This window comes from Pholcus phalangioides, unplaced genomic scaffold (genome assembly GCF_987345545.1).
Source record: "Pholcus phalangioides strain wild (caught in Gottingen) unplaced genomic scaffold, Ppha-v1.0 ptg000022l_1, whole genome shotgun sequence".
NCBI classification, from domain to species: Eukaryota; Metazoa; Arthropoda; class Arachnida; order Araneae; family Pholcidae; genus Pholcus; species Pholcus phalangioides.
The window spans coordinates 33682781-33695822 of NW_028301615.1; the positions used below are offsets into that span (position 1 = coordinate 33682781).

General features: G+C 33.7%; 1 protein-coding gene across 2 annotated transcripts in view; it reads left to right on the forward strand.

The window, feature by feature from the left end:
* LOC149070228 (teneurin-m-like) overlaps positions 1-13042 on the forward strand; it is a 292210-nt gene that overhangs the window by 142868 nt on the left and 136300 nt on the right. The gene's annotated exons all lie outside the window — the stretch shown is intronic.

Sequence of the window (13042 nt, forward strand, 5' to 3'; positions counted from 1 at the left end):
TCCTCTTCCCTTTTCTCTATTTTTGTATTCAAATATCTCAGCGAATATTGCATGTAGAAACGTATAATTTCTTTTGTTGGCCTCCGGAGAGGCAGGACAACAACTTTCCAATGGGGTTTTTGAGCACAGGGTATTTGTTCAAAAAAGTTATTTTTTGTGTTTTAATAACTTTACAACCCTTTGCAACATGGATGACGTGTCTGAGTATACTAAACTTCAGGCGCTTTTATAATTAGAAGTATGCCTCTAGATTAACGGTTGGCCAATAATGTGTGGTGTGACTCGAGTTATGCGACCTGTATAAACAGCTCTTAAATGGCTAAGGGACAATGGCTAAAGTTGCCCAAGGAGCCTAGGGTGTTTCGGTCTGGAAGAAAAACCTGTCACGCTTTCTTCATTGCACAGAAATAAGCATAACCCGTTTGCCGTACGAGCAGAATTAGCCCATTAGCACAGACACGAACTTATTGACTTCAAGTTTTAAATTAGAACATTTTATTTAGAACATCTATTTTACAAACAATTGACTATCATTACATATTTACATTGAGATTATGACTAACAAACAATTCTACATTTTAATATATGTTTGATTATGAATCGTCTTTATGGAACATTTCCGAAGTTTTTACTTAAAAAAAAAAAAAAACTTACGTTGTTTTGCTATATATGATAGAAGATGGCACTGCCACTGTGTACTGCTTTAGCTCGCATTGTGTTGATGGGACACATGTGGACAATGATTCAGTTTTTTTGGAGATATTCTGTTGAGAGAAGGAATGAAACCTTGGTGAGAATCAGAATCGTTTTGGTAAAAGGAAGGTCAACCTTATATCCAGGACTGTATGAAGACGGTCTTGTGCATGAAACACACGGGTTTGTGGGGTACGTTTGGGCACATTTAGTTTCTTCCGAGGGAATGTCGAATAGCTAACCTTCAAAAAGCATTTTAAAACAATAAAAATTGTTTTTGATAGCATGCGATGTCAGTTTTTCCCTAAAACTATCAAAACCCATGGCCCGCTAGTCAAATATGGTCCTCGGAGTCATCTAATGCAACGAGCGACCTCAGACCTAATTTTGTAAAAAAAATGAAATAAGCGACATATTTCCAGATCATTGAAGTGAGTCGCGGTCCAGTTCCACATCAAATAAGTTACCCGCCACACATTTACAGATAAAATAAGTGACCTACGGCACATTTACAGATTTACGTTAATGGACCTGTGGCGCTGTTCCATATCATTTAAGTGACCTGTAATACATTCCTAAATCCATTTATTGAATCGCAGCACATTTATAGATCACTCAAGTGACTCGCAGCACATTTATAGATCACTCAAGTGACTCGCAGCACATTTATAGATCACTCAAGTGACTCGCAGCACATTTAATTATCACTTAAGTGAACTGTAGCATTTTCATTTTGAGTTACGTTATCCGCGGCACGTTCCTAGATCCCTTAAGTTCAGTGTCATCTTAATGCATAGGCCCGATCGGGCATGGCCTAGGGGCTGAAGTACAAAGAGGAGGCCTCGGTGAAAATAAGATCTGGTTCAAATTGCCTAGAGTAAGCATGGTGATTGGTAGGTAGGGATTTCTAGTCATGTAGGGTCCCTCTAAACAGAAACTCCCGTCGCTTTAGTGTTAAAAGTGATGACTGTAATATTTTTTAGACGGTCAATTGTTTGGTTTGGCTGTTTGTGGAATCGTAAGAACTGTTATAATGACAAAGCGTCCACGATACTAGTTTATTATACTCTGTTTTGAATGGAGTGGTCAATCGTGAATCGACATAATCATTTTTACCCTTTCTGGACCAAAGGTTTTTCGGTACGTCGTTGGTGCAATTCGTACTTTATAAAAGAATCTTCCCCGCAATAAGGAAGGACCCTTCAAGCTAGCTATTGCGTTCTTGTATACTTTATGAATTCTGTTGAGAAGCCAAATTCACCGGGACTTCCCTGTGAGCGTATGATTTTGTTGTGACAATGAGGTATAGGTTTTTCTTGATGTTGTCGAACTACTTCGACAAGGACTGCAAAAGATTAAAAGGTCAATTCGGAACACAATTTTTATGGGAAACCCTTTTTTTTTTCACTCAGGCGAGCGTTTCGTCCAGCGGTGTCCGCAAAAGACACCGCATTTCCCTTTGTAAAGTATAAGAAAAATATATGAGAAAAAAAAATCCTAATATTTCAATTCACAAGAACACACTCTATCGTGTGGTTGATCATAAAAAAAATCGATTCAGATATCTATGAGAGGACTCGTATATTTGAAAATATAAATTAAACAATAACAATCAGCTAATGGGAAACTAATTTAAATGATTCATATGCCCATAAAAAAAAATCTAAAAATTGTAAACCCAACCATTATCCAAGAAAATTTCGTGATTATTTATCTAGCAAAAGTCTTGGGCACCTCCCACCAGCAGTGATAAAAGCCACTTGTACCTGATGTAAATGATGGTGTACGGAATATTAATGACATTAAAAACTAACGGAAGAATTTCCAAACTCCATTTAGAAGAAAGAAGAGTGTCTCCTTACGTGCTAAGACGCTGAAATGATTACCATACAAGAAACACACACACACACACGAGAAGAGAAGAGAACATTATATTCAGACATGTATTGTTTTAAGAAACTTCATAATTTACTAAAAAAAAGACAACCAAGAAGAAAAATCCTGGAGAATATTTATCTTTGTTTAAAAATGACGCAATGAAATTTAACAACGCTGAAGCTTCAAGACAATTTTCTTTAGTAGAGAAAATATAATTTTTCACGTCAGAGGTAAAAAGGAGCTTTGGTGAGAGTAAAATGGAGGAGAGAAAAAATTGGCGCAGGAGTGAAAACCAAGAGAGGATACTTCTCTCCTTTTCTTTTGCGTTTTTCTTTACCCAAGGATGGTGTTTTTGGTTTAAATTACTTATGATATCATAAACACCTTCACCATAAACATTTCTGCTACATATACATGAGTGCAAACGAGGCAAGTGCGTTCAGGAAAATTACTCTGGAGGATGTGATCATCCCCCCCCCCCCCCCCCTCTGTTCTCCCTTTTTTTGGTGCCTCGTCTTTTCACGAAGGATGGAGGAAAACTACTTTGGAGTCTTGAGAGATTCTGCTGAATGAAGATGAATGGACTGAACATGACTTAAGGCTTTTTTTATTTGTTATTTTCTTCTATCTTGTTTATTTTTTGAACTAATAACGGCCTAGCATAAATTTTATATCCGTCGTTTCCCCATATAACACGTCGTCGTAATTTTAGTGGAATAATTAAAGTGCCCTAGCGGCAGTTATTATTACTTATTTTTTTGGACTGGAATGTGTTGAATATTCCGGTGTACTTGGAAAATTAGTAGTTTTTTTTGTTTTATGTAATGGCAATAGAGAAAATGTTTTTTCTTGTGAAAAAATTCAAATTTACTGCGTTGATTTTAAGAACGAGACTTTTTGAATTCGGAACTTAGGTATTCCTTAATCAAACACATATCACTACAAAAAGTGGAAAAACATATGAAATTCAAGGACTGAGGTAGAATGGCGGTGCACTTTTTTAGGTTTACACAAATATAGAGAACTAATTCTCAGAATCGCGAATACTAGAGTAGCAAGGGGACTAGCACGCGAAGTCACCAGTAGAGACTCGTCGGATACTCCAATATCCTCGTCTAAGTAGCACCACCGAAGTCCGTTGGGTCGTTTAAATACCGAGTCCTATTGTATATAGAGAAAATCAGCATCCCCTAGTGCGACACGTTTACCTTAAACATTTCTGCTACGTATGCATGAGTGCAAACGGGGGCAAGTGCGTTCAGGAAAATTATTCTGGAGGATGTGTGTGATTTCAATAATATTATTATTTTATTGTATCATAAGTTTTAGTTTAATTTTAAACTTTTACAAGGATGTAAATACAGGGTGTTCCATAAATTCATAAATAGTGAAAAAATTTATTTGAAAAACTCTAATGTTTTTTGCAGAAAAATTTCATTCTCACGAAAGGGATTTTTTTTTTCACTGTAAGATTCAGTTCAAAATTTATAAAATTCAGTTTAAATTGTTGTCTATAGATGGCACTGTTTGAAAGCAAATTACTAGGAATATGATAATCAGAGCACTATAAAATGAAGGGTGTACGAGATTAAAACAGCTGACTTTCGAATTTATTTTTCTGTTACTGGCACTTACATAAGGTTTTCAATGCGATGTCGTCTATTGGTGGATGAAGCACTACACATGGTGTTGTTTTAACTTAGCCACAAATACCTGGCAATAGCTTAATGAACGTTTCGGACACAGAAGAGATCGAAGAAAGATATATGCGAAACCACTCCTGCCAAACCGGTTTTCTAGCATCATCTACCAACTAAACTTTCAACTAATTTTTATTTTCTGCACAAATCAAAATTCTTCATTTTTGAGATAATTCTTTTTGTACATTAGATTTTAAAAATACACTTTTTTTTTAATAAATTTTTTAAATATTTACGAATTTATTTGACATTTGACCTACCTTGAAAGCATATTATTATAAATACACAATTTTTTTATAAGTAGTGTTGTTTTTCTTCAGCCAATTTTCTGATTATGGCAAATTCGAAGGCATTCGAGTTTGGATTTCGAATTGGTATTTAAAACTTTTGACTTGACTTCGCGCTCTTTAAAACATCAGTTCCATTTCAGTTCGTGTGCTACATACTTTGATTTCTAAGCTCGATATTGATTCCTGTCGTAGCATTTCGATAAATATACTGCATGAATGTTGTCATCTGCCGTACACTGAACCATCACTGACTACACAAGAACAAACTTGATTACAAGGAAAGAAGAAAATAAGGAATTTGGTTCAATACAAACGAGTTTTGCGGTGAAATTCCTCTTGTAAATGGGAAAGAAACTTTTGGTGCGAAAATCGATAAAACTAGTTGTTAGAATCTCTCTCTCAAACATGGCGTTGTAGAGTAATCGAAGTGTTTTTCCTCTAGCTCTTAACATGTACTCAGATGTATATATGCGTACGTGTTTACCAGTACCCCTTCGCCCATCACTGAGTTTTATGTACCAGTAGCAATGAATTGCGGCAACTGTCCGTGAAGGAAAAGAGCAAGTGGTATTTTAGTAAATATAGGAGATGGAAAGACTTGATGATGGTGATGGGGCAACTCTCTCTCTCCATCACTGGTTGGTTGTAGCATCTTTAAGGGGGAGAGAGGGGGGGGGACCCCTTTTTTCCCATTTTCTAGGGATTTTAAATTCCATCCTCGAACAGAAATCGTTAACGGCTTTTTTTTGTTGTTGTTACCTACCTACCTACCTTTCCTACTTTTGCTACTGGTTTTTCCCTTCCGATGATTCTAGAGGAAGCTATCGTTGGAATTCCAATAATCGAATCAAAACACTGCACCATAGTTGGATTCTTTCTCGAGATGTTGGAATGACTCGTACGTGGATTTTATTATTTTTATTTTGTATTTTCATTTTGATACTATCGAGTGAATTTGGGAGAAATAAATTTGGAATAGAATTGTCTGTGTGTGAAAAATATGGAGAACACACGATGGATGTGTTATTCTGCGCTTTGTTTAATATCAGCCCAAGAAAAATTTCTGTCTGACTATACAGTGGACTCTCGCTAATCCTGCGCATATCAGACCAGGGTGTGTTGGATTATCGAAATTGCCGGATTACTGGAAGTTAGGGTTTTAAACGCCCATTTGTAGACGCCGCTTATTAGAATTATGAATAATTTTGTCATTCGTACATTGTTATGATTTTAAATAAAATTTCTAATCTGTGAAATGTAAATGTGGCTGTGAGAAGTCATTCAAAAATAAAATTTCATATTTTCATATGCATTAAACGGAGATATTTGATTTTGAAGTTTTCTGAATTTGTCGCCAATAATTGAAGGTATGGTTCACAAATAGAGAAACTAAAATTGAATTAAAGTCATAGAATATAATTGTTCATTGTGAATAAAAAAAAGAAGTTTTAGTTCATTCTATTTGTGTACAGTCCCTAAAAAGACAACTTTTGAGCTAATGAAACTAGCCAACCAATTGATAAGTAGCCAACACATAATAATTATATTATATATATTTAATATCCCTATGAATATTGCATTTGAAAATCAGATTTTTTTTCCACATAACTTTTCTAGACCGAGACTACAATTCAATACTTAGAAGTTTAGGCGCATGGGGACTGTACAAAAACTTATTTTTTTTAATCTGATATTTAAAGTAACGGCAAGTCATTTTGTAATTGAAATACGTTTCTAAAGTTGCATCTGCTGTGGAAACAATTTGGGACAGCCTGCATGTGAGTTGAATATATAACACTTCGAGAGCTAAAATAGGAAACCGTGCAAAGTTCCAAAACCGGGGAAAAAATGATTTTGGAATAAAACTGTGTGAAAAATATGGAAATCAAGAATGTCTTTTTACTTTACTTTTGATAGTAGCCGGGAAAAAAATGTTTCGCTCTGACGATATCAGTAGTTATTTATATCTATTCTATTTGTCGCCATGTTCCCAGATTTCGTAAGCTTTTAATCGCTCATTAATTAGCACAAATTAATTGACATACTAATATCAGGTTGATCATATTTCAGGAAGAAAGAACGGGACATTTGAAACATAATACTGGAATTGTTCATCTTCGCAAAAAATGATAATTATTAATAAGTAAATTGCCAATTAACATAGAATGGGAGGGAGATTTTCTGTTTGAACTGAAATGTATCAAAAAAATTAAGATTTGCCACCGGCTACGACGATTTAAATCATTGTGATTTAATCAAGCACGATTTCAATCACTACATGTTTTCTTAATTTTTTAAATCATTGATTTAAATCGCAAAGTTCAAAAATTTCATTTTTTTCTTTAACTTCAATGATATTGAGGTAAAAAAATAGCCTAAACCTATTACGACATGCATTTTATTAAAATGAGGTAAATTTCTGGATTAAAAGAAATATAGAAAATATGATAAATTCTATATTTGAACCTAATTTCTAGTCGTAGTGCAGCAGAAAGGTAGCTGTTCTATTTCCAGATTTTGTGCATGGGAAAAATTGCAGGAAAATATAGGGAGCTAAACTTACATACACTGCACCAATATTTGCAATTAAAAACAAAAAAAAACTTTTTTGTTTTTGTTTTTTATTGTATTATTATATATACAATATTTATATTTATATTATAAACACCATTGGACTTCAAATTTTAATACGAAAAAGTGAAAATGTCTAGAAATCGCTCGCTTTTTTACCAAAACGTATTAAATATTTGAAAGAATAAAAAATTGTTGGCCTAAACTATTAAGCAACATCATGCAATCAGAAGCACATGACAATAAATATATTCATCAATTTTAGGAAAGAAATAATCTTGCCAATAGAATGATTTTAATTTGCTTGATGCCGAATGACCCTTTGGTTCTGCATTGAGTGAATTGAGAAATCATTCACCATACGTGATACTGAGTTGCCACCACACATTTACTTTAGAGGGCGAGGGGTGCCCTCATGAATAAAAGCACTTATCTATACCAGAAAAATTTCAATCCATGAAGTTAATTTGGACTCACAACCTTTCATGTTTCGTAAACGCTGATTTTGGATGCTCATACTTCTCGCTTGTAGTTCGTTTGTTAGTTTATTCACTGTGCTAAATTAAATTTGTGAAATGAGGTGAAAAAAGTAAATAGGTGATTTGAAAATATGTTTTCTTAATGATTAACAAGATTAGTTTTAATTACTAAGGAATCAGTTAATTTTAATCAAAAAAATTCGATTTTTATTTAAAAAAAGATTTTTTCATACCCTGACTTATAAAATTTTATTTAAAAACACCATTAAACACATAACAAATATGTGAGTTGAAAATTCGATATTTTAGAAGCTAAAATGGAAAATAATGTATGTTTTGAACTTAATAACAATGCAAACACTGCTTTTTAAAAGATTACGCTCATAATATAAGTGTAAAACTAAATAAATTGTTAAATAAATTTCTCTCTCTCTCTTTTATAGTGAAGAAGGTTTGGCACCTACATGGTTTTTGTTTTTTTTAATTTCAACTTCGTGATTTGGCTATAAAGTTATACTAATTATTTATATCCATATCTTCGTCACAAATAGTTGATTAGAAATGGTTCCCTAGAAAATACGGGACAAAATGGAACATTTCTATCAAAACAATGTTTTGGCTGAAAACTTGTTATAAACTGTTCTTGTAAATCTCGTTAAAAGTGACTGGGAATGCACCGAATCCATTAAAATTGTTAAAAAATTTTCAATAAATACAGGGTGTCCCATAAACTCGTGAGAAATTTAAAAATTCATAAGAATTGAAGGAATTGGTATATATTCAAATGTTGTTTGCAAAAAAAAAATGTCTTCAAGAAGAAGGGATTTATTTATTTATTTAGGTTTTTTTTAGATATACTACCTCATCCCCGTATCACCGGCTGAAGCTTTAAGAACGTTTTGGATGCAGAAGAGATTCAGGACCAATCACTCCTTTTGATCTAGTTTCCCTCGCCTCCTAACGACAAACAATTTAACTAGTTTTTTCCGTACCCAAATGAATCCCTTTTCGTGAGAATGACTTTTTGCAAACTGCATTCATATACATTCCAATTCCTTCAATTCTTATGAAATTTTGAACGATTTATACGAATTCATGGATACCCTCTATTTAGGGAAAAACAACAACTTTATTTTGAATACAGTAATTTGAATGAATCATTAATAATAGATGCGAAATATTCATGTTTTGAGATATAAATTGATTATCTGTATGTTTTTCTTCGTTGTTTCGAATGAAATTTCAAAAACTCGTGCAATATATTCTCGAAAGAAATGAGATACAACAAACGTACCCGAGAGGATAGAAATGCATCCCTATTCAGCAGAAATAAAATGCTCTCCTCATAAGAAAAAAAGCCTCCATTATAATAATAATAAAACTTTCTATCGAAGCATCCCCCGGAGTTTACGGAAACACTTTATCCTCCATCAGGTTCACCTGTTACCACGAAAACGCTTTTGATATGCGTGAACGAAACAATAAGAGAAATTGTCTACTGTCTGTTATGCAGCAGATGTTGCAAAGAAACATAAGAAGAATCACGAATTCTTTTGTTTTCCACTCAGACACCTAATGCTACGGGAGAAGAAAGCGTTCTCAGCTTTTAGTGTGTGAGATCTAGAAAATTATATGCGGCTCTTTATCATATCGAATCCCGCGAATATTCTGGAATTTTCAGCCATGAGAAGTAAAGAAGTAAATTGGGATTAGAGATATGAAAAATAAAACGTATCTTTTCAAAAGGCTCCGTTTCGGTGTCGGTGAATATCTGTATTATGAAAGATATCCAATTGTCTATCGGTAATTGTTAAACCGATAGACAATTTTTATGGAAATAATTATAGATAATTTTTATGACCTAAAAATATTAAAAGTATGCAAAATTTATGGCCTTCATTACAAATATGACCTTAAAACAAAAAATATGTGTAACATGAAAATACGCTTTTAAAATACCGAATGCCAATATATATATACATTTCATACGTACAGAATGCCTTTAAACCTAACCTGTATTTTAAAGGCATTTTCATACTTTTTAGGCGTATTTTGTATTTCAAGATGACATTTTCATATTAAAAGGTCACCTTAAAATACGAAATTATCACCTTAAAATACGGTAAAATGACCTTAAAATACGGTAATGTGACCTTAAAATACGGGAATATGACTTTAAAATACGGTAATGTGACCTTAAAATACGGGAATATGACTTTAAAATACGGGAATGTGACCTTAAAATACTGGAATATGATCTTAAATCACAAAAATATTGCTTTAAAATACGGAAATACGATCTGTAAGTATGAAAATGTTACCTCAAAATGCAAAAATATTACCTTTAAAATACTGGAATGAAATCTTAAATTACAAAAATATGGCAGAACCATAATTTGCATTGCACAATTGATTAGAGAATACTTCGTGTGCAGTGTTTTACTGCATTGCATTTTTGTGTAATGCAATAAACATCCCACTAAATTATATTAATTGATATATTAAAAAAAAAAACTAGCTGTCCACTTTTTTTCCCTGTCATCTGGTATTCATAAAGTAGTTATACAGCCTAGCCTTTATTCATCAAAATACCAACACCCAACTTATATACCAAAGTGAGAAATTTTGCGGGTGTAAACACATTAGAGGTACTTTAAATTAACGTCAGTAATCAAAGAGTTAAAACTATGTCGAAAATAGAATACTACGTCTATCTTAAGCACAATTATTCTTCTAGTCTAGTTGTTCATGGAATTATAATTGACTTTGAGATGCATTTCAGAAAAACTGACTTATTTTCTTCAAAGGTACATTTGAAGTACCTATTTGGCAAATGTCTTTTAAATATTCGCAAGCTTTACAAAATAGTCGGAACACACGTTTCATGACTTGATATAAAATTTTTGACAAAAATTCTCACAAAAAGTTTTAGCTAGCAATTCAAACATCCAATCGCTGCCTCATGCACAATCTTCACCTAGTTCTGTATGATTTTATTTTGCTCCCTCTGATTGGACATTAATGTAAAATTATATTTGTGGATTCTAAAACATCATTTGATTAGGTGAATGACATTTTGAGTATAATATCAATTGAGAAGCTCTAGAATTTTTTTAAGGGCGTTTTTGGGGGAAGAAAAACATGTACCGTCAAATGGGGGGTGACGGGTGCAAACTTTGGACATTTTCTGTATTATCTCCCTCATAAATTAACGTTTTTGAATAAAAGTTGCACTGTAGGAAGAAGTTTTTTGTCTGTGTTTTTATGCAAGAATAATTGTTTTGCAACTTATCGTGATGGAGAAAAATTAATGCAAAAGTTTTACCCAAGCAACCCCCGTCAGTTGGGCTGACTTGGGGTACACTAGTCTATTACCTTGATATTTCGCTTACCGAATCGTATGTTTCTATTTCACCCACTGGAAATATTTCGAGACAGATGAAAAAATATATAAGTGCATAATTTTTTTTTTCATTAGAAATATTTATGTTACTAGAAATTATTCTGGTATGTGTACAATGTAAATCTGCCTAGTCAAACATGGAGGGGGTTATACAGAGTCAGATGAATACCAAATCCCATATTTCAGCTTTGACGTTCGATATTCCCTATTTTGTTCCATAACATTTCCACATACGTACACACACACACACACGATATTTTTCATCATCAAAAATTACAATAATCTGAACTGGGTATTTCCTTCCCTCGTGTTTGACTAAAATAAAATCCTTTTTCTGATGTCTACTGCGTTCTTTATCAAACTGTTCTGTAGTAGGAGTCAGTTACGTGAATATCTCTCATTTCTTGTGGTGCAGAAGCATCGATTGCAGAATCCTCTAGCATGAAACGTTTGTCTTACCTTTTCTATCTCTCATGGTGTATTGCATTTATTTATATTTTTTTTTGTTTGGTCTACTATGATTAGTACTACTGGTTGAAACCTCCTCGGGGTTTGTGCTATCCAGGTCATCAATGGTTATTCCTTTTCCTGGAGAACCTAATATAAAATACTGTCCCCCCAAGTCATTACGCAATTATTAAACGTTCCATTAAGCATACAACTTTTTATTAAAAATTGATTTAATTAGGCAATTTATCATCCACACACACGCACACACAATCGAGACAATAAGTATACCTATTGTCAAAGAAAACCCCTATCAAGACTGTAACATGCAACCACTAAGCTCTGTAAACAAAGTTTTGCATTGGTTTCATGAAAACTTGCAACATAGGTTATGATAAAAGCAGGCGGGGAAAGAAGGCGTTATAATTACGAGAGATTTGGACACAATTTTGAATCATGGAGGCTCACTCCTTGCGGCTGGACCTGAAATCACTTCTGTATTTCATTCACAGTGACTATGGCGTCATCTAAAATATAAAAAAAAAATTAGAGCATGTACCCAAGTCACCCCCCATTTGAAGGTACATATTTCCTGTCAAGAAATTACGGAATAACCTACGTATATGCAGTAATATTCTTCGACGCTCTCATTATTATCAAACAAATGTCAAAAAACAATATAATCAAGATCATGAACACCGAAGAGTATTTCCTATTTGAATGTATATCTAATATATGAGAAATTTTTCTCTTCCATACTTAAAAGATAAGTAGTGAAAGGAAAGTGGCCATGACTATCAGCCGTTAACTATGAGGTATCATTTCATTCATTCGATGCATCGATCCTCCGATCGATCGGCTGCACTGCACTATTTCAAAAGTCATTCTTCTTTGCTATTTCCCTGTAGTTTCTTCCACTATTCGCTACATTTATTTCCTTGAAGTTCCCGGTATACCACGTACGATTTTTATGGCGCCAATGGGTATTGATTTCAGATTAAGAGATCTCTCGCCCAATGCTTCTTCTCTCTTTTTTTTGTATATATTTTCTCTTGACTATTTTTTTTTTACTATTCTAGGTTTCCCCCCTTTTTTGTGGCTATTTCTTTTGTTTATCCTGTGACCTGTTACTGTGTTAACCGCGCTAAGCTGTTAATACTAGTAGATAACGACTTCGGACCGCCCATACTTCACTGTCCTTTACTGCCGCTCGTTACGTTTCCTGAGTTTTCGCATCGGATATTTCTCATTAGTTTCTCTCACTCCTTGATTTCTTTTAGTTATTTATTTTTTGTCAAGTGCGTTACTTATAGTGCTGACACTGCACTAAACCGTATAATGATGACGTAAAAAATCGGAATGCATTGATGCAGTTTTATCGTGACGGGAATTAATGGATGGCCAGGGCTAACGATGTTATCGCGTATCAAGTCTGCTACTCTTTTAATGGTTTCTTCCGGAATTTATCTCGGTATTCCGGCACATACGCATCTAACTTTCTACAAATTGTCGATTTACAGAATCACCAGCGAGATATATTTTATGAATGTGCAAATTTGAAAACTTATGGTAATTTATTTT